We start from the raw sequence: 25,025 nt of genomic DNA, 5'->3' as shown, positions 1-25,025 counted from the left end.
GATAAATGTCAGCACTTGATACACTCTTAGCGCCACGCTACGCTGTGTTCACCTGGATAGACACCGCCTGGTATTAGGCAGTGGGTGGCATATAGCTGGTAGCTGGTGGCCATTGGCTACTGTCTCCTTGTACTGAATCCCACTACTCGTTCTTTTTTTACTTTTACTTTTTTCCTCCTGCAGATATAACTGGTCCTTCCGGTCTACCTATAGTACTGGCTAAAACAATCAACACGCCATTACAATGCATGTTAATCCATTTGTCTTCTGTCTTCAGTCTCAATCTGCATTAGCATTACGCTACCTTAACAAGTCCATTTCCGTTATTACATGCACATATATAGCATGGGTAAGAAATTATGTACAAAACAAATTTCTCCAAGTCAGAGAGATCCATTGTCACTTGTCTCTTGATAATCTCGCTTATATCCTTCTGTTGCACCTACATCTTTCCACCCCAACATTGGTGCATCCATTACTTGTTATTATATTTTTCATTTTCCCATAAAACGATTCTGAAATAGTACAAATATGACTGAATCTGTCTAGAAGTGCTCTTTTTTTTAGAGATATATACCTTCACAAGCAATAAGAGTTGTTGTCTGTTACCATCATCTTCATCATTACTGCAGTCTTTCTATAAAAGATGTTTTCGCTTGCCTATTATGTCTAGTTGTCCAGATTGTGCTCATCTCCTATAACAACTTTCTTTACTGCACATAGTGCCATCTCAGGCTCCTCATTGTATTCTATAATGTTTCTGTCAACTTTCTGTGAGAAGAACCATTTAATTGCATTCTCCTTTCTAGTTTCTCGGTACCATCCACTACACTTTCTAAAGGATACAGATTGCTTGTGATATTCACACTAGGCACTAGACACGTTCGTCCTCATATCCTTTCTCAAATACCTGTATCCCAGACTCCCCAGCATCAGATTCAGTCTCATTACTACTATCATCACTGGTATCAACTTTTATTATATTCCTCACTGCTCGTATCCGCTCTTTTCCCCACTTTCATTAGTCTCCATAATTTTTCGTTCACCTTCACATCCTTCAAACCCCATTACACATGTAATTAATTTATCAATGTATTGTTATTTCATCAGTTCCCCATCTTGCACAGCATTCTTTACCAGCGTCATTTATTTGGTTCTCGAGTATTAAAAGCGTATCTATTTTCTTCAACACCAGAAAGTTTTTCACCAACATCATCAGAATTATGACCTAGATCATTCACCCTTTTGTTCTAAAACCATTCACAGTTAAAGTTTCGGTCCTTTTTTATTATTTGCCTTGTGTTTTCCAGATGGAATTATACAATTACGTGAGGACTCTATATGGCAATTCTGTCAGTAGTCTGACCTGTCCTCTCACCTGGACTCTCGTTGTTGCAGCAAGTCGTTTCCGTTTGAGAAATTAATCTCCTATGATTATAATAATCTCCACATTAAAATAACAATGATCTCCCCCACCTAAACCTCTCATAGCTCCTGAGCTCATGTGGTTCACAAATTTCCTCTTCTCCTGCAGGCCTTCGCTATTTTTGGAGTTATAACCACCTTCCTGCTTACTAGTTTCTCATAGTCTCTCCGAAAACGCACAATTATAACTTATCAGCTTTGTACCTTCATTGTAAGACACTTTTCCATTAAAACAATTGTAATATCGATTTCTGTCTACCAATGGTACGGGCGTACTCATTTCATGCTCAGTTCTTTGCAATATTCCTTCACTGTTTTGCACGTCAGCCTCTCATATTCGGGCTACCTTCTTACATTCTCTATGACTTTTAGCTGCCTTGCTCTGGACCAGTATTTCTCGAGAAAACTTTATGTGAAACCATGATATTTTTCATATGTTTCTGGAACATCTGCAACCAAATCTAAAATTTCTTCTTTAACTTATACACTGGGTTTTCTGAATCCGTTTTTCGCTGTTCTTCAGCAAAGTAATAAAAGAAACAATATTTACATAGGTGTTATTAGAGCAATACCTATACAAGCACCAGCACATTGACGAAGAACTTCGGCCACATCCATGTCAGAGTTGGCTACGGTCACATATCCAGGCTCTTCACATGAGAACAGAAACAGAACAGATGCCAAAGAGAACAGGTAGATTACTGTCAATTCGTCGTTGCCAAAACTGTTCATCGCCAATTTCAATAAAACGTGTCTGGCTCTGTGATCACGTCATCCTATTGTTTGTAAAATCGACATTTGCACCACTATCGCAAGTGGTGTTTATCATAGTGTGGTACACTACACAGTCAAAGGTATGCGGACAACTATTATTGTACATTATAAGTTGTGTGCCCACGCTTTGCCTTTATGACGGCTTCAACGCTGTTGGGCATACTTTCAATAAGATATCTCAATGCACGCCGGGATTTGGAGCAACGTCCATGGTCCTACTCATCCCAAAGGTGCTTCAGTGGATCACATACGCTGTTTTATGACAAGGAACATTGTTTTTCTGATTCATTCACCTTCTCCGAACTGCTCCAACATTGTAGGCAGTAGACAAGGCCGTAAAATTTGCTCATATCCTTCCATATTTAGCGGTTTCTTAAGTTTCATAAGGGGAACAGACCCTATCCAACAAAAACATCCCCACACCGTAACACCAACTCCTCTGTATGTCATTGTTGCCACTCCATGTGGTGCCAGGCAACGCTCTCAGAGTACTCGCCAAACCTAAACCTTCCATTGGGTTTCCAAAGTGCACAGCGTAATTCATCACTCCCGATCGATCGCTTCCAATCCATCCACTGCCGAGTGACGTCACTTTTTGCACACTTCGACTGTCGCTTAGCATTGACTGCAGAAATGTGCGGCATATGCGGGTTTGCTCGACTGGAGAAATGTGCATCGTATGAGGGTTTGCTCGACTATCATGATTTCAGTTCCCTACGCTGCACTGTGCTAGCAGGTCAGCTGGTAGCACTTTCGAAATCATGGGTGGTTACTTCCACCGATTTAATGCGATATTTTTCATCCGCCCTGTGCAATGCACGACGATCCTATCTAGTCAGTACATGTCGGTACGTCTATCTAGTCGTTGTTTCTTCTCCAAATCACGTCACCAACAGTCGATCTAGGCAGCTTTATGAGGGCTGTTATGTCCATGATGGATTTATTCTCAAGTAATATTGATTGACTAGTACATGTTCGAAGTCACTGAGTCTCCTAAGCAACCCAACCTGCTGCTGTAGCTTTTCTACTGATATAACCATACCTCCTACCGCTTTTTGTACTCGCGGGTCCACTATCGTCACATCTAGTAGTCAATTAGATATTACATATGAGTGTCCAGATACTTCTCCTCAGATAGTGTATTCACTACTGAGCCATTGCTGCGTTCAGATTCATGCCGTGTTGCTTTTAGTGTGTTTGTCAGGAATATCTCTGAATTGTATCTCGATTGGGTGGCAGGAGTGGAGAGCTGGGGAATGACAGCCTTCATTGACAGCAGTTTCTATTTCAAATACCGGCAGCTCGTGTGAGGTAAGTCAGAGCAGTAACGCAGCATTTTGCTTCATTGGTGCCCGTTGTTACCGAGACAACACAGTGTGTTATGATGTACCTTTGGGCCCTAAGTGAAGCGTGACACTTGATGGAACATTGTCGAGAATGCTGTCAGCTCATAGACTGTCTACTGTTGACAGTCAGAATGGTGGACGTCGATATCCATTGTCACGGTTCAAGACGGCAGGCACTTACATAATTACCTGTTACACAATAAGTAGCTGCCTAGCCTCATTCTTTTCGTCACTAGTCTTCTGACTCGTTTGATGTGGTCTGCAGCGAGTTCCTCTCCTCCGCCAAACTTTCCATTTCAGAGCAGCACTTGCAACCTCATCTAACCGCCTCTCAATGTACTTTTCCATTTTTCTGTGTACAGTTCTTGTCAGCGACTTGGGCACCGAGCTGTTAAAGCTGATTGTGTGATAATTCTCGCACTTGTCAGCTCTCACAACCTTTGGAATTGTATAAGATATTTTCGGAAAGTCGGATGGTGTATCGCCAGACGCATACATTCTACTTTCCAACGAGAATAGTTGTTTTGTTCCCACTTAAGTCAATGAGTTTAGAAATTCTGACGGAATGTTATCTACTCTTCCTACCTCATTCGATCCTAAGTCTTCCAATGCTCTTTTAAATTGCGATTCTAATACTGGATCCCCTATCTCTTCCCTATCTACTCCAGTCGCATGAGACAAGTCTTCCTTCTCGTACAGACTCTCAGTGTACTCTTTCCAGCCATCTGCTCTCCCCTCTCCATTTAACAGTGGAATTCCACTTGCACTATTAATGTTATCACCATTACCCTTGCTTTCAATGTCACCGAAGATTGCTTTGACTTTTCTATATGTCGAGTCATACCTTCCTACAGTCATTTCTTTTCCGATTTCTTCACATTTCTCCTTAGTTTCCCTGCACTTCCTGTTACTCAGCAACTTGTATATCTGTATTCCTCAATTTCGCTGAACATTTTTGTACTTCCTTCTTTCATCGACAATCTGAAGTATTTCTTCTGTTACTCATGTTTTCTTCGCAGTTCCTTTGTATGTAGCTTTGTTTTTCTTTCCACCTTCTGTGATTGCCCCTTTTAGAGAAGTCCATTCCGTATTCTCTGTGTATTGATTCTTCGTGACTAATCTAACCGTCACCACCCTCTTATACCCTGAAGTCGCTTCGTTAATTTTGAAGTAAACTGAAATTTGGGTGAATGGTCAGAACTTCACAGTACTTGGCACGCCGAGATAGTGACACACTGCTGAGAGAGGTAGCAACAGTAGCGTTTAAATAAACAGTTTTTATAGTACTCATCTGTTAGTGTTCTTCATAGTTGTCGAAAGCTGTAGACTCATACTCTATGTCCACTATAGATTTTGAAATGCAACTTTACATACTGGTCTAGATAATGCTCGGCTTCATTTTCTTAAAAAACATGAACACGGGGGTTGAGTTTCCGTTGACACATATATTTTTATTCATTACACTTCACAATACAATGAAGACCAGCCTCGATGCTAACTCAACAAACACATAACTTGTACTCCATATTCGTACTCCCAACTCGTACAAGAACAAAGATTTACCTTCAACAACATGTAACAAAGAAAAAACTATTGTATATCGATCTGTTCATGAAAAATCATGTTTGGAACATACATCACTAAAATAAAGTACAAAATTGTTTATCACTGCTTACCTTTTAAGAAGTCCATAATCATCATAGTTATTGCATAAGATTATGTTGACGTTTGTACATTTCCGTGTAGCTATATGGTAGTTGATTTCTGGATTTTGTGTCTTTCACTTGGGATGTGAGGATGTAGAGGCACATATCACTAGGGGTAAGATAGATACTGCTTACAAGAAAATTAAAGAGACCTTTGGAGAAAAGAGAACGACTTGCATGAACATCAAGAGCTCAGATGGAAACTCAGTACTAAGCAAAGAAGGGAAAGAAGAAAGGTGGAAAGAGTATATAGAGAGTCTATACAAGGACGATGTACTTGAGGACAATATTATAGAAATGGAAAAGAATGTAGATGAAGATGAAATAGGAGTATGATACTGCGTGAAGAGTTTGACAGAGCACTGAAAGACTTAAGTCGAAACAAGGCCTCAGGAGTAGACAACATCCCATTAGAACTAATGACAGCCTTGGGGGAGCCAGGCCTAACAAAACTCTACCATCTAGTGAGAAAAATGTTTGAGACAGACGAAATACCCTGAGACTTCAAGAAGACTGTAAAAATTCCAAACCCAAAGACAGCAGGTGTTGACAAACGCGAAAATGACCGAACTATCAGTTTAATCAGCCACGGCTGCAAAATACTAACATGAATTCTTTACAGACGAATGGAAAAACTGGTAGAAGCCGACCTCGGGGAAGATCAGTTTGGATTCCGTAGAAATCTTGGAATACGTGAGGCAATACTGACCCTACGACTTATCTTAGAAAATAGATTAAGGAAAGGCAAACCTACGTTTCTAGCATTTGTAGACTTAGAGAAAGCTTTTGACAATGTTGACTGGAATACTCTCTTTCAAATTCTGAAGGTGGCAGGGATGAAATACAGGGAGCGAAAGGCTATTTACAATTTGTACAGAAACCAGATGGCAGTTATAAGAGTCGAGGGGCATGAAAGGGAAGGAGTGGTTGGGAAGCGAGTAAGACAGGGTTGTAGCCTATCCCCGATGTTATTCAATCTGTATATTGATCAAGCAGTAAAGGAAACAAAAGAAAAATCGGAAGAGAGATTAAAATCCATGGAGAAGAAATAAAACCTTTGAGGTTCGCTGATGACATTGTAATTCTGTTCAAATGGTTCAAATGGCTCTGAGCACTATGGGACTTAACTGCTGAGGTCATGAGTCCCCTAGAACTTAGAACTAATTAAACCTAACTAACCTAAGGACATCACACACATCCATGCCCGAGGCAGGATTCAAACCTGGGACCTGTAATTCTGTCAGAGACAGCAAAGGACTTGGAAGAACAGTTGAACCGAATGGTCAGTGCCTTGAAATGAGGATATGAGATGAACATCAACAAAAGCAAAACGAGGATAATGGAATGTAGTCGAATTAAGTCGGGTGATGCTGAGGGAAGTAGATTAGAAAATGAGACACTTAAAGTAGTAAAGGAGTTTTGCTATTTGGGGAGCAAAATAACTGACGATGGTCGAAGTAGAGAGGATATAAAATGTAGACTGGCAATGGCAAGGAAAGCGTTTCTGAAGAAGAGAAATTTGTTAACATCGAATATAGATTTAAGTGCCAGGAAGTCGTTTCTGAAAGTATTTGTATGGAGTGTAGCCATGTACGGAAGTGAAACGTGGACGATAAATAGTTTAGACAAGAAGAGAACAGAAGCTTTCGAAATGTGGTGCTACAGAAGAATACTGAAGATTAGATGGGTAGATCATATAACTAATGAAGAGGTATTGAATAGAATTGGAGAGAAGAGAAATTTGTGCGACAACTTGACTAGAAGAAGGGATCGGTTGATAGGGCATATTCTGAGGCATCAAGGGATCACCAATTTAGTACTGGAGGCCAATGTAGAGGGTAAAAATCGTAGAGGGAGACCAAGAGATGAATACACTATGCAGATTCAGAAGGATGTAGGCTGCAGTAGGTACTGGGAGATGGAGAAGCTTGCACAGGATAGCGCAGCATGGAGAGCTGCATCAAACCAGTCTCAGGACTGAAGACCACAACAACAACAACTTCAGAATCTGTCACTTCGTTTTATTCAAGATCGGTTAGTTCATTTATTTCACCGAAACAAGTTTTATTACACTTATCTCTTACTCTTCAACATACTCTTCATCTCTACTGAATTGTAATATGTGTCTATATCCACTCCTGGGTATGCCTTGCAAGCCCACACGGTTAGCCGTGCGGTCTAACGCACAACTTTCCGGGCGGAAAGGCGTGTGCCCGTCCCCGGCTCGACCCCGGCCGGCGGATTAGTGTCGAGGTCCGGTGTGCCGGCCGGTATGTGGATTGTTTTTAAGGAGGTTTTCCATTTACCTCGGCGAATAAGGGCTGCACAATAACCCTGGGTTCGGTGTGGGTTGGCGGTGGGGTTACTGGACTGCCGTAGCCTGTTGTGGGGTTGTGTACCACTGCGGGCTATGGCGGGAACGAAGCCTCTCCGTCGCTTCCGTGTCCTCAGTTCCATACAATAAAATACAGTATCTGATTTCGGAATCTCTGTCTGACCATGATGTATTCTAACTAAAATCGTTTCGTATCCCCTTCTCTTGTAAATCTTGAACAGAGTATTTGTTATTACTAGCTGATTTTTATTGCAGAGTACAATTACGTTTCTCCTCTCTCATTCCTAAAACCAAGCCTATAGTCTCCCATCACCCTGTGTTCGGATACGTCACCTACAACCGCAGTCCAGTCCCCCGGGACTATTATATTTTTATCTACCTTTAAGTATTGAATTCCCCGTTCAAAGTCTTCATATAATTTCTCTAACTCCAGCTTGCAATGTCAGCTTGCATAACTGCTATTGTTGTCAGTGTTGGGTTTGCTGTCGATTCTGATGAGAACAACCCTGTAACTGAACTGTTCACAGTAACACTCTCTCTTCCCTACCTTCCTATTCGTAACGAATCCTATTCCCGTTCTACCATTATCTGCTGCTGTTGATATTACCCTATCCTCACCTTTCCAGAAATTCTTTTCTCATTTCCATCTCACTTTATTGCCCCACTGTATCTTGATTAAGCCTTAATATTTCCCTTTTCAGATTTTCTATCTTCCCTGTCTCGTTCAAACTTCCTTTCATTGGTTATTCAATCTTTTTCTCCTGGTCGCCTTTAATGCAGTAATTTCCATTCCCTTCTGCACCCTCATGCCGCTAATCACTGCTGATTCTTCCACCTTTAAGGCAGTTTCTCACCCCAAGGGCAAGAAAGTGCCCTGAAACTCTGTCCGATACTCTGCCCTGTTTGACAAGCCCATTGTTAGAATGAAGGTGACTTTTTTTTTGCCGGAAGTCTTTATTTAAAATTTAAGCAACAAACTAAGCCAGACAATATTATGAAACCAACTTTGCCTATTTATAATGGGGCTACATATTTTTCAGAGGCATTTGAAAGAAGCTTCTAAGAGAAACTGAACGATATAACATGTATGGGACCTGATCAGATACTATCATGACAACAGCCCTTAACGACTGTCCTGCGGTCCGGAGAAGATGCCTGAAAACTTTCTGCCCTACTGTACCAAGTGTGAGCAAGCACTTAGCTGAGGTACAGATCGTGTGTTCATCTACATCTAAATCTACATCTACATTTATACTCCGCAAGCCACCCAACGGTGTGTGGCGGAGGGCACTTTACGTGCCACGGTCATTACCTCCCTTTTCTGTTCCAGTCGCGTATGGTTCGCAGGAAGAACAACTGTCAGAAAGCCTCCGTACGCGCTCGAATCTCTCTAATTTTACATTCGTGATCTCCTCGGGAGGTATAAGTAGTGCGAAGCAATATATTCGATACCTCATCCAGAAACGCACCCTCTCGAAACCTGGCGAGCAAGCTACACCGCGATGCAGAGCGCCTCTCTTGCTGAGTCTGCCACTTGAGTTTGCTAAACATCTCCGTAACGCTATCACGGTTACCAAATAACCCTGTAACGAAACGCGCCGCTCTTCTTTGGATCCTCTCTATCTCCTCTGTCAACCCGATCTGGTACGGATCCCACACTGATGAGCAATACTCAAGTATAGGTCGAACGAGTGTTTTGTGAGCCACCTCCTTTGTTGATGGACTACATTTTCTAAGCACTCTCCCAGTGAATCTCAACCTGCTACCCGCCTTACAAACAATTAATCTTATATGATCATTCCACTTCAAATCGTTCCGCACGCACACTCCCAGATATTTTACAGAAGTAACTGCTACCAGTGTTTGTTCCGCTATCATATAATCCTACAATAATGGATCCTTCTTTCTATGTATTCGCAATACATTGCATTTGTCTATGTTAAGGGTCAGTTGCCACTCCATGCACCAAGTGCCTATCCGCTGCAGATCTTCCTGCATTTCGCTACAGTTTGCTAATGCTGCAACTTCTCTGTATACTACAGCATCATCCGCGAAAAGCCGCATGGAACTTCCGACACTATCTACTAGGTCATTTATATATATTGTGAAAAGCAATGGTCCCATAACACTCCCCTGTGGCACGCCAGAGGTTACTTTAACGTCTGTAGACGTCTCCCCATTGATAACAACATGCTGTGTTCTGTTTGCTAAAAAGTCTTCAATCCAGCCACACAGCTGGTCTGACATTCCGTAGGCTCTTATTTTGTTTATCAGGCGACAGTGCGGAACTGTATCGAACGCCATCCGGAAGTCAAGGAAAATAGCATCTACCTGGGAGCCTGTATCTAATATTTTCTGGGTCTCATGAACAAATAAAGCGAGTTGGGTCTCACACGATCGCTGTTTCCGGAATCCATGTTGATTCCTACAGAGTAGATTCTGGGTTTCCAAAAACGACATGATACGCGAGCAAAAAACATGTTCTAAAATTCTACAACAGATCGACGTCAGAGATACAGGTCTATAGTTTTGCGCATCTGCTCGACGACCCTTCTTGAAGACTGGGACTACCTGTGCTCTTTTCCAATCATTTGGAACCTTCCGTTCCACTCGAGACTTGCGGTACACGGCTGTTAGAAGGGGGGCAAGTTCTTTCGCGTACTCTGTGTAGAATCGAATTGGTATCCCGTCAGGTCCAGTGGACCTTCCTCTGTTGAGTGATTCCAGTTGCTTTTCTATTCCTTGGACACTTATTTCGATGTCAGCCATTTTTTCGTTTGTGCGAGGATTTAGAGAAGGAACTGCAGTGCGGTCTTCCTCTGTGAAACAGCTTTGGAAAAAGGTGTTTAGTATTTCAGCTTTACGCGTGTCATCCTCTGTTTCAATGCCATCATCATCCCGGAGTGTCTGGATATGCTGTTTCGAGCCACTTACTGATTTAACATAAGACCAGAACTTCCTAGGATTTTCTGTCAAGTCGGTACATAGAATTTTACTTTCGAATTGACTGAACGCTTCACGCATAGCCCTCCTTACGCTAACTTTGACATCGTTTAGCTTCTGTTTGTCTGAGAGGTTTTGGCTGCGTTTAAACTTGGAGTGAAGCTCTCTTTGCTTTCGCAGTAGTTTCCCAACTTTGTTGTTGAACCACGGTGGGTTTTTCCCGTCCCTCACAGTTTTACTCGGCACTTACCTGTCTAAAACGCATTTTACTATTGCCTTGAACTTTTTCCATAAACACTCAACATTGTCAGTGTCGGAACACAAATTTTCGTTTTGATCTGTTAGGTAGTCTGAAATCTGCTAAACAGATAAACCTTCCTCCCTTTTTTTTATATTCCTATTAACTTCCATATTCAGGGATGCTGCAACGGCCTTGTGATCACTGATTCCCTGTTCTGCACTTACAGAGTCGAAAAGTTCAGGTCTGTTTGTTATCAGTAGGTCCAAGATGTTATCTCCACGAGTCGGTTCTCTGTTTAGTTGCTCGAGGTAATTTTAGGATAGTGCACTCAGTATAATGTCACTCGATGCTCTGTCCCTACCACCCGTCCTAAACATTTGAGTGTCCCAGTCTATATCTGGTAAATTGAAATCTCCACCTAAGACTATAACATGCTGAGAAAATTTATGTGAAATGTATTACAAATTTTCTCTCAGTTGTTCTGCCACTAATGCTGCTGAGTCGGGAGGTCGGTAAAAGGAGCCAACTATTAACCTAGCTCGGTTGTTGAGTGTAACCTCCACCCATAATAATTCACATCTGTACGCTTGTTGTAGCAATCAGATAACTTGCTCTTAAAGCTAATGTTGCATAACGACAGTCTATGGGCATACTAGTTTGAGCTTGAGCGAACTATTACAGCAGCAGTGGCAATAGATAAGCACTGAATTTTGTTATTGTAGTAACTCAGTGGTACCTCACGGACTAGCGCAGCAAGGGGAAAGGCATATGTTCACACTCAGAGTGGCACTGCTGTTTTAGAATATGTGACTGAAGATAGCGCATATGCATAACAAGTGCTCTGTTGCTGGCTTTAAGCACTGGACATTTTTGTAAAGGAATTAATTTGAGTGCTGGAGCCCAACCAGGCTGATGGGGCTGTGAAAGACGAGGACGCTACTTGGACCTGCCAGTGGAATTCACCGCTTTGAGACCACAGCAGGACCATAGCTCCATGTATTATTTTTCCGCCCAGTCCCTCCTCATAGTGCAGTTGGCCACACCAGCTCATCTTTAGTTGCGCAGTCACCTCCTTCCAATGGGCAGTGTGTCCCTCCCCATGCACACCAGCCATCTATGGCCATCTCAGTTTGAGCATCTCAGCATGGGAGTCGAAGAGTCTTGTACCACAAGGAAGCAAAGGAGAGGATAATATTACAGGTGGCCGGTACCCTCTTTCTACGACACAAATACACACGTGAATAATTACAGTCCTTTATTTACATGAACTGTAAACATTTACTTAACTCGAATAGAGTCCATGGTCTGTGGCTCAACCTCATCAGTGATAGTCCTCTTGCAGACTGATATAATGTCAATATCGGTAATCTTTCTCTTACAAACTTTAGTTTCTCACTGCTAGTAAAGTACAATTCTGATTGAGGTAAACTAGTCCCACTGTAGTCACTAATGGGAGGTCGCTATGTACTATCGTAGCCTGTGATGAACGAAACCTGCTGTGTGTGTAATCTGACCTACGCCAAACTAGATGACTCAGTGAGGCCCTACGGTCAGCGGCGGCGGCCTAACTACGTGCTATCTAGAGGGCGTTGAGGCGTGTTGCTTGGGGGTGTGTCTCTGGCCTGTCTTGTGATAGGTGCGCTTGATCCAGAGTCTACTAATCTATCTCCGCGCTTCATCTTTGCCGACCGGTGTGCTGGGTTCATCTTACTCCAGCACATTCGTCCCCTCTGAAATGCCACACCATTGTCGTGTACGGAGGATGCGAACGAAAATTTGGGGTGGGGGGTGGGGGAGGGTGGAGGCAGGATGCTGGACATAGAGATTAACTAGAACTGTGACTGGAGAAAGGCGTACTCCCACCGTACCCCGCCATCTGTCTCGTGAGGCAACAGGAACGTCCTCCGGAAAACTGCTGCCAGGGTACACCTCCAAGCCTGAGGGCGTGTCCTGGGGCGTTGACGGCGATGGCGACAGCGACGACGGGTCCACGTCCATCGGGTCGGCGAACAGGGACGATGGGTGCGAAGGCGCATCGTCCATCTGCTCCTCCTGCGGTGCCCTGGTGGCACCAGTGGGCGGCTGCGATAGCCGCGTGGTCCCGTGAGGCTGTGAATGTGGGGGAAGAAAAGCAGCAGAATGACGGGGCAGAAGACACGTACGAATTGGACTCTGGTGGCGGCGCTGCAAACCATCGGGACCTGTCATCGAGTACATAAAAGAGCCAATACGTTCCTGGATCATGCCGCTTTCCCAGTGCCCACTGTTGCCTTATACCCTGAATAGAACAAGATCGCGTGGCGCAAAGCGATACCTGTGGACCATTGCCGGCGACAGATGCTGCGGTGTGTGTAGGAAGTGTAGCAGCGTCCGATGCTAGCGGCCGCTGGTGATGGTCCGTCTCGTGGGTGGGAGCGACAGGAGTCGAGAAAAAGTTGCAGCGCCTGTTTCCTTGTGGGGGTGGTGCGAAGTCCGGCCATCTGACGTTTAAAAGTGTGTACGAAGCGTTCTCTTTCTCCATTGCACTAGGGTTGAAACGGAGCACTTGTTACGTAACGAATGCCATTTCGTTCACAAAACTGTTCAATATCACGTGAAGTGAACTGGGATCTGTTGTCTGACACGAGTACTTCTTTGACTTCTGAAATTTTCCCGGCGCATTTCTTCTGCCAGTAATTTTTGGGTTTGCAGCCGGATCCCATCAACATTCTGCCACGGTATTTCGGCCCAGAGACGCCCGGCCATCCTCAGGTGAGTAGACGAAGAGACCTGATGCAGTCCTGGTATTTATTGCGAATTCCACGCATGCAAATCGTACTGGCGGTTTACGGAGCATGCGTTAGGAGGTTATATGCACGAGGCAAATAATAATACCAAAATCTTAGCACCGGTTTCCAGCTTCTGGGCCTCTGTAATTAGAGAATCCGTGGAAATACGTCTTGCTGATAATTTAATGACTCGTCATAACGACCTTCAGCTGGATAAAAATTGGAGTCCAATTATTAAAGTCAGGCGGCCACAATGAAATCGACATGCTCAGTGGATACTCAGCGATTAGGTTGTTCTTAATTCACCACTGAGAGCAGCACACACAACTTGGCTGCCTCAGGTTTCTTCAGTACTTCCTCTACTCATGTTAGGATGGCCGGACGTCTCTGGGCCCAAATATCGTGGCAGAATATTGATGGGATCCGGTTGAAAACCCGAAAATTACTGGAAGAACAAATACTTCTGGCAAACCTTCTTTGCAAAATATGGAGGACAACGCTTGACTGGTAATACGTGATGTGGTAGCCATAGTTACCGCAAATTGGAACTTGCTAAAAGAGTGTACCACTATGAGCCGCCGGCCGGGGTGGCCGAGAGGTTCTAGGCGCTACAGTCTGGAACCGCGCGACCGCTACGATCGCAGGTTCGAATCCTGCCTCGGGCATGGGTGTGTGTGATGTCCTTAGGTTAGTTAGGTTTAAGTAGTTCTATGGTCTAGGGGACTGATGACCTCAGAAGTTAAGTCCCACGGGGATGATTGAGTCTTAGGCCAAGCTGTGAATGCCGGTGGTGGAGCGTATTGGTTTTCCACGCATACGCGACACTGTGATTTCATCTGTTCAATATGGGCGTCCGTGCCCTCCCACGTACAGTTCCATCGCGTTAACTATATAGTGCGAACAGTTTCCCAGTGTCCTTGATGGAGCAATCGCAACACATCCTTTTGCAACACTTTGGGAATAAGCACACTTGATTATCCACTGCCATTTTGCACTAGAATCACACCCTGCTGAGCTGAAAGATTATGCCGACGTGTAAAATATCGACGCACGACGGCGTTCCGGAAGCTGTTTAGTGAACGAGGCCAAGACGTGCAAATGTAATGCAACAAAATCTTGAGATCTGGGTATACTTCTGTGGCCTGCACAATTTTTCTGTAGTGCAAGGGAAAAGATTCCAGCAGTTCAGAGTCTTGCGCATCAATCTGGCAACAAGATGCACAATCGGACGGTGACACAGGGCGTCTGCATTGACACCCTTTGTCGTACATCTGTACGCATTTCCATAACGATACTGCGGAAGCAACAAAATCCAACATTGCAATTTTTGAGCAGTGCGTGTAGGAATCAGCTTTGACGGATGAAACAAGGTTCGGATCCTGCCTCGGGCATGGATGTATGTGATGTCCTTAGGTTAGTTAGGTTTAAGTAGTTCTAAGTTCTATGGGACTGATGACCTCAGCTGTTAAGTCCCATAGTGCTCAGAGCCATTTTTGATGAAACAAGGACTGCAACGGTTTGTGATATGTCACTAAATGGAACTTACGACCAAACAGGTAGTGATGGAATTTTGTTACACCAAACACAATAGCGAGATCCTATTTTTCCATTTGAGAATGATTGCACTGAGTTTCAGTGGGCAAAGCTCTGCTCTAGGTTTGCTTTGTGCCCCGATTCTGTGCGAAAGCACAGCGCCGATTCCGTAGGAAGAAGCATCGACTTGCAAAACTACTGGCTTGTCAGAATCAAAATGAACTAAACATCTGTCACTAGGCAAAACATTTTCGAGTTCCTGAAATGCATTTTGACACTCTTTGGTCCACACGAAGGCACATTTTTCCGACGCAAGCGATGCAACGGAGCCGCGATCTAAGCGGCATTTTGTGTGAACCGAATGTAGTATGTCATCTTGCCTAGAACTGACTGCAGTTGAGACACATTGCGAGGAACAGGCATGCCACGGATTGCAAGCAAAAGAGATCGGAGGGGGTGCCCAACCTGACTGTTTAACACATGGCCAGCAGTTCAGTCTGAAAAAAGTCACTTTTCGAGACAACACTCCAGAACGAGCACGCAACTAGGCAATGGATTCCTCTGGTGTACCACCTGAGACGACAATATCGTCACGGTAGTTTCAACAAAATGGCACTTTCGCAGTCAGCTGTTCCAAGTAACGTTGAAAATTGGTGGGTATGGAAGCACTGCCGACGGGCAAACGCAAATGCTTGAACAGTCCTAAGCGTGCACTGAAAAAAAAATGTGATCCTTCATCCTATGGAATTGGCAAGTAGGCATCACGCGAATCTATCTTAGAAAAATAACGTCATAAACCAATACTGTCCATGAATTCCTCAGGGTGAGGTAACGGATAAGTGTCAACTACTGTCTGTGGGTTGATTGTAGACTTGAAGTGAACACAATCGCGAAGGCGACCAGGAGGCTAAGCCAACAAAACGGGAGGACTTGCCCATTGACTAGCTTGAATGGGAGCAATTACACCGTTATTTTGCAATTCTTTCAATTCACTGGCTACATTGTCTCTTAAAGCAACTGGAACGGGGCGGCCCCGGAAAAACGTAGGCTGTGCATTGTCTTTCATTGTAACTTCGGCTACAAAGATATTAGCTTTTCCCATTCCTTCTGCTAATAGTTCAGGAAATTCTGTAAGCAAACTAGCTACATTGTCTTTTGGTTCAAAAACAGACACCGCAAGTACACTGTCTTGGATGCTAAGTCCAAACAAATCAAAGGCATCTAAACCGAATATGTTCTCACTGTCTCCAGATTTCAACACAGTAAAATTCGCTGTCCTAGTGTGAGATTTGTAAGTGACAGTCAAACTACACTGCCCTAGAACTGAAATTTCCTGTCCGTTGTAAGCCGTGAGAGGCTTGCTAGATTCAAAAAGGCGTGGTGAGCCTAACTGTTCATAAGTGGCACGATTAAGCAAAACTACTGAGGCACTGGCGTCTAACTGAAAGTGCACAATATGGCCAGCAATTCGTAATGAGAGAAATAGTTCGTCAGAACGCCGTTGCACGGCACTAGGGCGAGAAGGAAGCATAACCTTAATCTTACTTTTGTTTGAACCGGTCGTGGTTTTGAAAAAACAGCGTTTACTGCATGTGCACGAGCCTATTTTTTTCTGGAAGCGAGCCAAATTGGCGTTCTTGTGCCGTTGCAAACAAACTGCTTCGACATGGCCATTTTTTCCACATGTGTAACACGTTGTGTTACGTGATGAGCAAGCCTGTCTTTCGTGGCGAGCAAAATATCTACGGCAAGACTTCAGTAAATTCATAGACCTATTTACATGTCTACTTGACTGTCCGCGCGGCTGTGTACGCTCTCGTTGTTGTGGCCGCTTGGGGCGATCGCGAACAAGGGCCGACTCGACCCGAGAAATCGGGGGCTGGTCAAATTTATCGGCGGCTATGGCACTGGAATCATATTGCTGTAAGATCTGCAGTATTTGGGGTAGTCATGGATCAGAGTACTTTAAGATCTGCTCCCGCATTCTACTATCTGGGACACTAAATGTTGTTGCGTCATGTATCATTCAAATGGTTCAAATGGCTCTGAGTACTATGGGACTTAACAGCGGAGTTCATCATTCCCCTAGAACTAAGAACTACTTAAACCTAACTAACCTAAGGACACCACACACATCCATGCCCGAGGCAGGATTGGAACCTGCGACCGTAGCGGTCTGCCGGCCGCGGTGGTCTCGCGGTTCTAGGCGCGCAGTCCGGAACCGTGCGACTGCTACGGTCGCAGGTTCGAATCCTGCCTCGGGCATGGATGTGTGTGATGTCCTTAGGTTAGTTAGGTTTAAGTAGTTCTAAGTTCTAGGGGACTTATGACCACAGCAGTTGAGTCCCATAGTGCTCAGAGCCATTTTTGAACCGTAGCGGTCTCGCGATTCCTGACTGAAGCGCCTAGAACCACTCGACCATGTATCATTAAATCACTGTTAAAGTTGTCACAACTAAAATTTGCACCTCCTTGTCATGCCCGTTAATTTGTGTACCACTGGCGGTACGTCTGTTCCGGATTTTTCCTGCAAGCGGAAGAACTGGTACCTAGCTGCAGGTAGTTGGACTTTCTGGTCATGGTACTGAGTTAATGCAGTGATTACTTGATCATAGACGAGTTCGTCACCGCGCGGAGCGGACGCGCAGTTCGAGGCGCCATGTTACGGATTGCGCGGCTCCTCCCACCGGAGGTTCGAGTCTTCCCTCGGGCATGGGTGTGTGTGTTGTTCTTAGCATAAGTTAGTTTGAGTAGTGTGTAAGTCTGGGGACCGATGACCTCAGCAGGTTAGTCCCTTAGGAATTCATACACAGTTTTGATCGAGACGCGGTTGGGAATAGTTTTTGTATTACCCTGAAAAATACTGTAGCTTCACAGTATCTTCAACACGATGGACTTAACAGTGTGCTTGGAACTGAGTTAGGTATTCAGTCCCTTTTTCTTTTTTCTTTTTTTTTTTTACTTTGTTATTTTAACACCTGAACAATCAGGTAGGCTGGCAGCGGCATGCTACGCCGTTCTTCAGCCATAGTGGTGACAATAACAGTACAAGAACGGAGAATTAAAATGAACAGAGTGATGGGCAAAAAATAGTGGTCACAGATACACAAAAAACACGGAGCCGTTCACACGCGACGATAACGACACTGAAAACACGTTGACACGGCGCACATAACACTGATGAATCCGACGGCACAAGTGAACGTAGAAGCGGGACGGCGGACACTAAAAACACAAAACGACGTCACACACACGAGACACAGATGGCGATGATCTCCGGCGCGCGAAAGTCCACGTAGCGTGTGCGAGTCCACGGACCTGCCAAGAGGGGAAGAAGGGTGAGGGCGGGTGGAGAGGGTGGAGAGGGGAGAACATAGATGCCAATGGCTGAGGAGATGGGAGGAGGAGTAGAAGGACAGGGGAGTGGAGGCCCGGGGGAGGAGTGGGGAGAAGGGGAGGAGGGGAGGAGGGATGGAGGGTGCCCAAAGGAACAGACACAGGAAGAGGGAGGGAGGATCAAAGTAGGTAGGAGGGGTAGATGGAGGGGAGGAGGATATCATCAGGGAGGGGGAGCTGGAGGAAGCCACCTTGGGAGAGGGTAAGGAGGGTGGAGAGATGGAGACCGGGTGGGACGTGGGAATACAGGCGCGGCAGCGGGCAGGGGTGGGGGAGGATCGGGGAGACGAGCGGGTGAGGAGGATTGAGTTTACGGGAGATGTACAGGATCCGTATCCTTTCAAGGAAAAGGAGGAGGTGGGAGAAGGGGATGAGATCGTTCTTCAGTCCCTTCCTCCTATGTTTCCTTAAATAGGCGGAACGTTGGTATATTGGTTGGCGGCACTTGGGCTAGATGGTTGGTTGGTTGTGCGGCCGACACAGCTTGTGCAGCTCCTACTTGTTGTACCGTCGTCGGTGAGATAGCGATTTGTTGGTTCTGAAACTGAAAATCTTGTGTTAGATCTGACACATTGGCCATCTGCAGGTGAGGCACGAGTTCAGGGAGAGGAGGGGGTGGGGAATTTATGGTTTACACAAAAACGTTACATCAACAAGCAAGCAAAGTCTCTGAAAAGAGAATTGTGATTAGTTCTGTGGCTCCCCTCCTGAAATACATGCAAGAACACTACAACAAATTAGCAAATAGAAACACTTGAACACGAGCCCCCTGAAAGCTAAAACCCAAGAGAGGCAAGCAAAATCTTCGGCCAAGTTGATTATCTTCGATCGGCACTGAATTATCCTCGTTCGCCACTGTAGAGTCTTGTATCACAAGGAAGCAAGGGAGAGGATGTTGTTATGCTTCGCCTGTATCCTCTTTCTACAACACAAATGCGCATGTCAGTTAATATGGTTCTTTATTTACGTGGACTGGAAACGTTTACTTAACTTGAATACAGTTCGTGTTTTGTGGTACAGGCTCATCAGTGATAGTCCTCTTGCAGACTGATATAATGTCAATATCGGTAAGCTTGCTATTACAAACTTTAGTTTCTCACTGCTAGTAAAGTACAATTCTGATTGAGGTAAACTAGTGCCGATATAGTCACTAATCTGGTCTCTATGTACTGTCGTAGACTGAGATGAACTAACACAGTTTGCAAGTAATCTGACAGACGCCTAACTGGATGATTGAGTGAGGCCCTCCAATCGACGGCGGCGGCCTAAATACATACTGTCGAGAGGGCGTTGGAGGCGTGTGGATGTATCCCTAGCCTCTCTCGTGATAGATGCCCTTGATCCAGCGCTGACTAATCGATCTTCACGCTTCATCTTTGCCGACCGGTGTGATGGCGACAGCTTACGCCAGCACAGTGAGCAACGCTCTTACACAGTTGGAGTCACATGCTCTACATGGGGGTCTCGATAACGTGCAGGCGTCACGGTACACGCGACAGGCCCTCTGGATATATTCTATCAAAAAAACCATACACTGAGAATAAAGGTGTTTGTTCAAATGGCTCTAAGCACTATGAGACTTAACATCTGAGGTCAGAGTCCCCTAGACTTAGAACTACTTAAATGTAACTAACCTAAGGACATCAGCCACATCCATGCCTGAAAAAAATGGCTTCAAATGGGTCTGAGCACTATGGGACTTAACATCTGAGGTCACCAGTCCCCTAGAACTTAGAACTACTTAAAAATAACCAACCTAAGGACATCACACACATCCATGCCCGAGGCAGGATTCAAACCTGCGTCCGTAGTAGTCAAAGTGTTTGTTCCACACCACACAACCACGTACGGTAAGTACAGTCTCTCTTCGCGCATAACACACGGTTTAACAATACCCCAAGTTAGGCGGTCCTGTGTATTCACTGACCTTGTGCGTCGTCCCATAGAATACTTCCCGAACACGTGTCATCGACCTGTGTCATGAACCGAAGAGCAAATTCAGAACATCTCTGTGGCTCATAAAGTTTCAGCTGCTGGCACCATGTGAATCTTGTACGGGCACTTTGCATACTTTTACCATGGGATGGCGATCTTTGTGTCACTGAACGGGCAGCAACAGTACCCGGAGCACGTGCTGCATGGTCAGTTTTAGTAACAGCAACCTCATCAATAACTTACACCGGGATAGGACGCCTTTGTCTTGCAGGTGTCACACCAAGCTTATCTTTGTTTTCTAATTTTATTATCATATTCTCTAAAACATTTAATGACATCGGCGGCTTTCAGTCGGCAATACCCTATCAATGCAGCTCGACAATTGCTGCCTTTCGTATAAAACAGTTTTACTAACACAGCGTGGTCTCTCTTCTCGATAGCCATAGCTTGCCAAATGATGGTGTGGGTGTAAATTTAAATGTCCTGTGGATAGGGCTTCCCGTCGGGTAGACCGTTCGCCGGGTGCAAGTCTTATGATTTGACGCCACTTCGGCGTCTTGGGCGTCGATGGGGATGAAATGACGATGATTAGGACAACACAACACCCAGTCCCTGAGCGCAGAAAATCTTCGACCCAGCTGGGAATCGAACCCAGGCCTTTTTTAAAAAAAATCTCATTTTGTTCGATTTTGTTCGTTGTATCTACTCGGGGCGAACGTCGCGAGACACCCGTTTCAGTTCGTAGTTGATCCATTAATTCAGTTCTTTTTTATTACAGAGGGCAACTAACCCTCTGACCGAACATCCTTTAGGACTGACAGTCTGTCCCGCTGACCTCACAGCTACCGGGGGCAGACCATGGTGTGGATGTCATACCGTCATAAACGGTGTACTGTGCAAGATTTGCATCTGGTGACCAAAATTGGAACAAATTTCTTTCCATTGAAAATGCAATACATGATTATCGATTTTCTCTGACAAACCAAAAAATGGTTCAAATGGCTGTGAGCACTATGCGACTCAACTGCTGTGGTCATAAGTCCCCTAGAACTTAGAACTACTGAAACCTAACTAACCTAAGGACAGCACACATCACCCAGCCATCACGAGGCAGAGAAAATCCCTGATCCCGCCGGGAATTGAACCCGGGAACCCGGGCGTGGGAAGCGAGAACGCTACCGCACGACCACGAGATGCGGGCTCTGACAAACCAATTACAGGCCGCCCACACTGGATCTCCATGAGTTGCTGCAATGATATTATAACCACAAGGTACCTTTCTGATGCTGCCTAAAACGTATAGTTATTCGTGTTACGTGTTCTTTTCCTGGCTCGGGCAGATGGTTCAAATGGCTCTGAGCACTATGGGACTCAACATCTGAGGTTATCAGTCCCCTATAACTTAGAACTACTTAAACCTAACTGACCTAAGGACATCACACACATACATGCCCGAGGCAGGATTCGCACCTGCGACCGTAGCGGTCGCGCGATTCCAGACTGAAGCGCCTAGAACCGCCCGGCCACACCGCCGGCGGCTCGGGCAGAGTCGGCTGTTTTATTCCTTCAGTACTTTAACCTCAACGGACCCGGAGTGACGGAAACGTTTTGCACTCGCATGTCTCGTTCTCCGCATGCAGTTCGTGTCGACAAGGTGCTTTTCAAATTCGTGCAGTCTCTTACTCTCAGCGGCCGATAGTGACACGGAGTATGGAATCGATTTTCTCAATACAAATGCAATACATGATTATCGATTTTCTCTGACAAACCAAAAAATTGTTCAAATGGCTCTGAGCACTATGCGACTCAACTGCTGTGGTCATAAGTCCCCTAGAACTTAGAACTACTGAAACCTAACTAACCTAAGGACAGCACACAACACCCAGCCATCACGAGGCAGAGAAAATCCCTGACCCCGCCGGGAATTGAACCCGGGAACCCGGTTATTGTTCGAATGCAATTCGTATATCATGCTCAGGCCAGTTAAATCCATTTCATAATGACTGACCCCTGGTTGGCCTCGCCGACTGGCCGCGCGGTTTGAGGCGCCATGTCACGGACTGCGTGGCTCCTCCCGCCGGAAGTTCGAGTCCTCCCTCGGACATGGGTGTGTGTGTTGTCGTTAACATAAGTTAGTTTAAGTAGTGTGTAAGTGTAGGGACCGATGGCCTCAGCAGTTTGATCCCTTAGGCATTCACAGAAATTTTTTTGACTCCTGATTTTGAGCTCATATTCTTATTACATCTCATGACGAACATCGATGAGTTATATCCTGTTTAAATAGTGTAAATGTCTACTTTTATTTGGTGTACGAACATTATATTTCAGTTGAAAAGTGGTTCGACAAACATGGTAATATTGAAGAGAAAGTATGCGTTTTCGAGTATTTTTGATGGGTGTCAGATTTAAGTAATCTTAGAAGCCAGGCCATAATGAGGATAAAAATGTCCTTTCAAATGTTTAACGATACTGTCTTTTTCCAATTGCAGAAGGATTTTCGTTTATTTGTGGTATCCCTATAATGTCGAACGCAAGGCTCTTCGATTGAGATTTACGTTGTCCTTACTGCGACGAAAAACAGCATGGGTGTAAACCATGAGCCGGCTGCTGGGGACGAGCGGTTCTAGACGCTTCAGTCAGGAACCACGCAACCGCTACGGTCGCCGGTTCGAATCCTGCCTCGGGCATGGATGTATGTGATGACCTTAGGTTAGTCAGATTTAAGTAGTCCTAAGTTCTAGGGGCTGATGACCTCGATGTTAAGACCCATAGTGCTGAGAGCCATTTGAACCATTTGTAAGGCTTGAATGTCTGTTGTTTTCGGCATATGTTCCCATTCCGTCAGTCAGTTTCTAAACCAAAGGCCTTAGTAGCAGCAATCCATGCAAAGCTGTAATCGAGAGTAATTATCTCAGCTGTGCGCTAGCATTGTTGCAAAGCGCGATAAACGCCTATTCGCTTGCGAAGAATGGCAGCTTCGTAGTGGCATTCCAATGCAGCACTGGCGCATTCAGTTGTTGTTGCGATTAGAGGGAAATAAAATGAGAAATTGCTTATGAGCGCTTGATATGCAATCGAGTCTCAGTAAATGAACAATCTTCATCTACATCTACATTTGCATCCTGCAAACCATCGTGGAGTGGGTGGCAGAGGGTAAGTCGCATAGTGCCGCGCGGGATTAGCCGGGCGGTCTAGGGCGCTGCAGTCGTGGGCTGTGCGGCTGGTCCCGGCGGAGGTTCGAGTCCTCCCTCGGGCACGGGTGTGTGTGTTTGTCCTTAGGATAATTTAGGTTAAGTAGTGTGTAAGCTTGTGGACTGATGACCTTAGCAGTTAAGTCCCATAAGATTTCACACACATTTGAACATAAGTCGCATTGTACTAGTTGTTAGTGAGTCTTCCCATTCCATTCACGTACTATCTGAAAGCCTCTGTGAGTGCAGTAATTATTCTCATCTTATCCTCATGGTTCCTATGTGAGCGAGACGTAAGGGGGTTGTACTATATTCCTGGAGTAATCATTTAAAGCAGTGATGTGTACTGTACATTTTTAAGGTGAATAAAAGTCTATTTTGTAGAGAAGAATGGTAAATGAATTAAAACCTACCTTAGTTGCTTTCGCTGCTGTCGTCTTGCTGCTGTTATTGCTGCCGTCTGGATCTATGCTACGAGGGTAGTCTGAAAACTTTCCGACCTCAACACGGCAGAAGTAGACGAACTTGTTTCTGTATGTGTAGCAAGGCCCTGACCAGACTTGCAGCCATTTAGGACTCGCATTTGTTGTTTGACAGTCGTTCCAGGATTCAAAGGGAGTGTTTTTGTGAAAATAAAATCGACTATCTAACTGTCATTAGCTTTTTGGTTTTGAAAAGCGGTACCACTACGCAAACTGACACGAACTGGATGCTGTGTACGGGGACTCTTCGCCATCACATATCACCATGAAATACTTCGTAGCTGAATTTGGACGTGGAAGAACCACCATGGGTGACGATGAACGTTCGAGACGGCCGGAAATTGCAAACACTGACGATAACATTGGTGAAGTTCAACAAATGGCGCTAGGTAACCGACGAATTAAGGTGAGAGGGATATCTGACGCTATTATCGTATCTAAGGAACGCGTTTGTTACACACTGATGGAAAATTTAGGGATGAGAAAATAGACTGTAGCCAGGGTGACGCGACCGCTACCTCTGCGCCGTCTCACATCTCAGCAGCAGCCATGGCGAAAATCTAAGAATTGCTGTTTCAGCTGTTAGACCACCCTCCTTACTCATCAGATGCGGCTCCATTATACTTTTTTTGTTCCCCGATTAAAGGTTGAGCACGGAGGACAGAAATTTTCGGCGAATGAAGAGGCCACCACATTTGTAAAGAACGATTTTGCAGAGGAAGAGACTAATTACTATCTGGACAGAGAAAGAGATGGGAACGTCGCTTAGCGAAATGTTCATACTTTTAAGAGTTTACACCGAAAAATAAAAATACATGTTATTTTATCCATGTTGGATCTTCTGAACTCCACGGTTCCCTTAGACACCCTCCATACAGCCTCGACCTCTTCCCATGCGATTTCCATATTTCTGGAGCCCTGAAAAAATACACTCGTGGCCGTCGATTTCC

This window comes from Schistocerca nitens, chromosome 7 (assembly GCF_023898315.1).
Source record: "Schistocerca nitens isolate TAMUIC-IGC-003100 chromosome 7, iqSchNite1.1, whole genome shotgun sequence".
Lineage (NCBI taxonomy): Eukaryota > Metazoa > Arthropoda > Insecta > Orthoptera > Acrididae > Schistocerca > Schistocerca nitens.
This window is presented reverse-complemented; position numbering follows the sequence as displayed.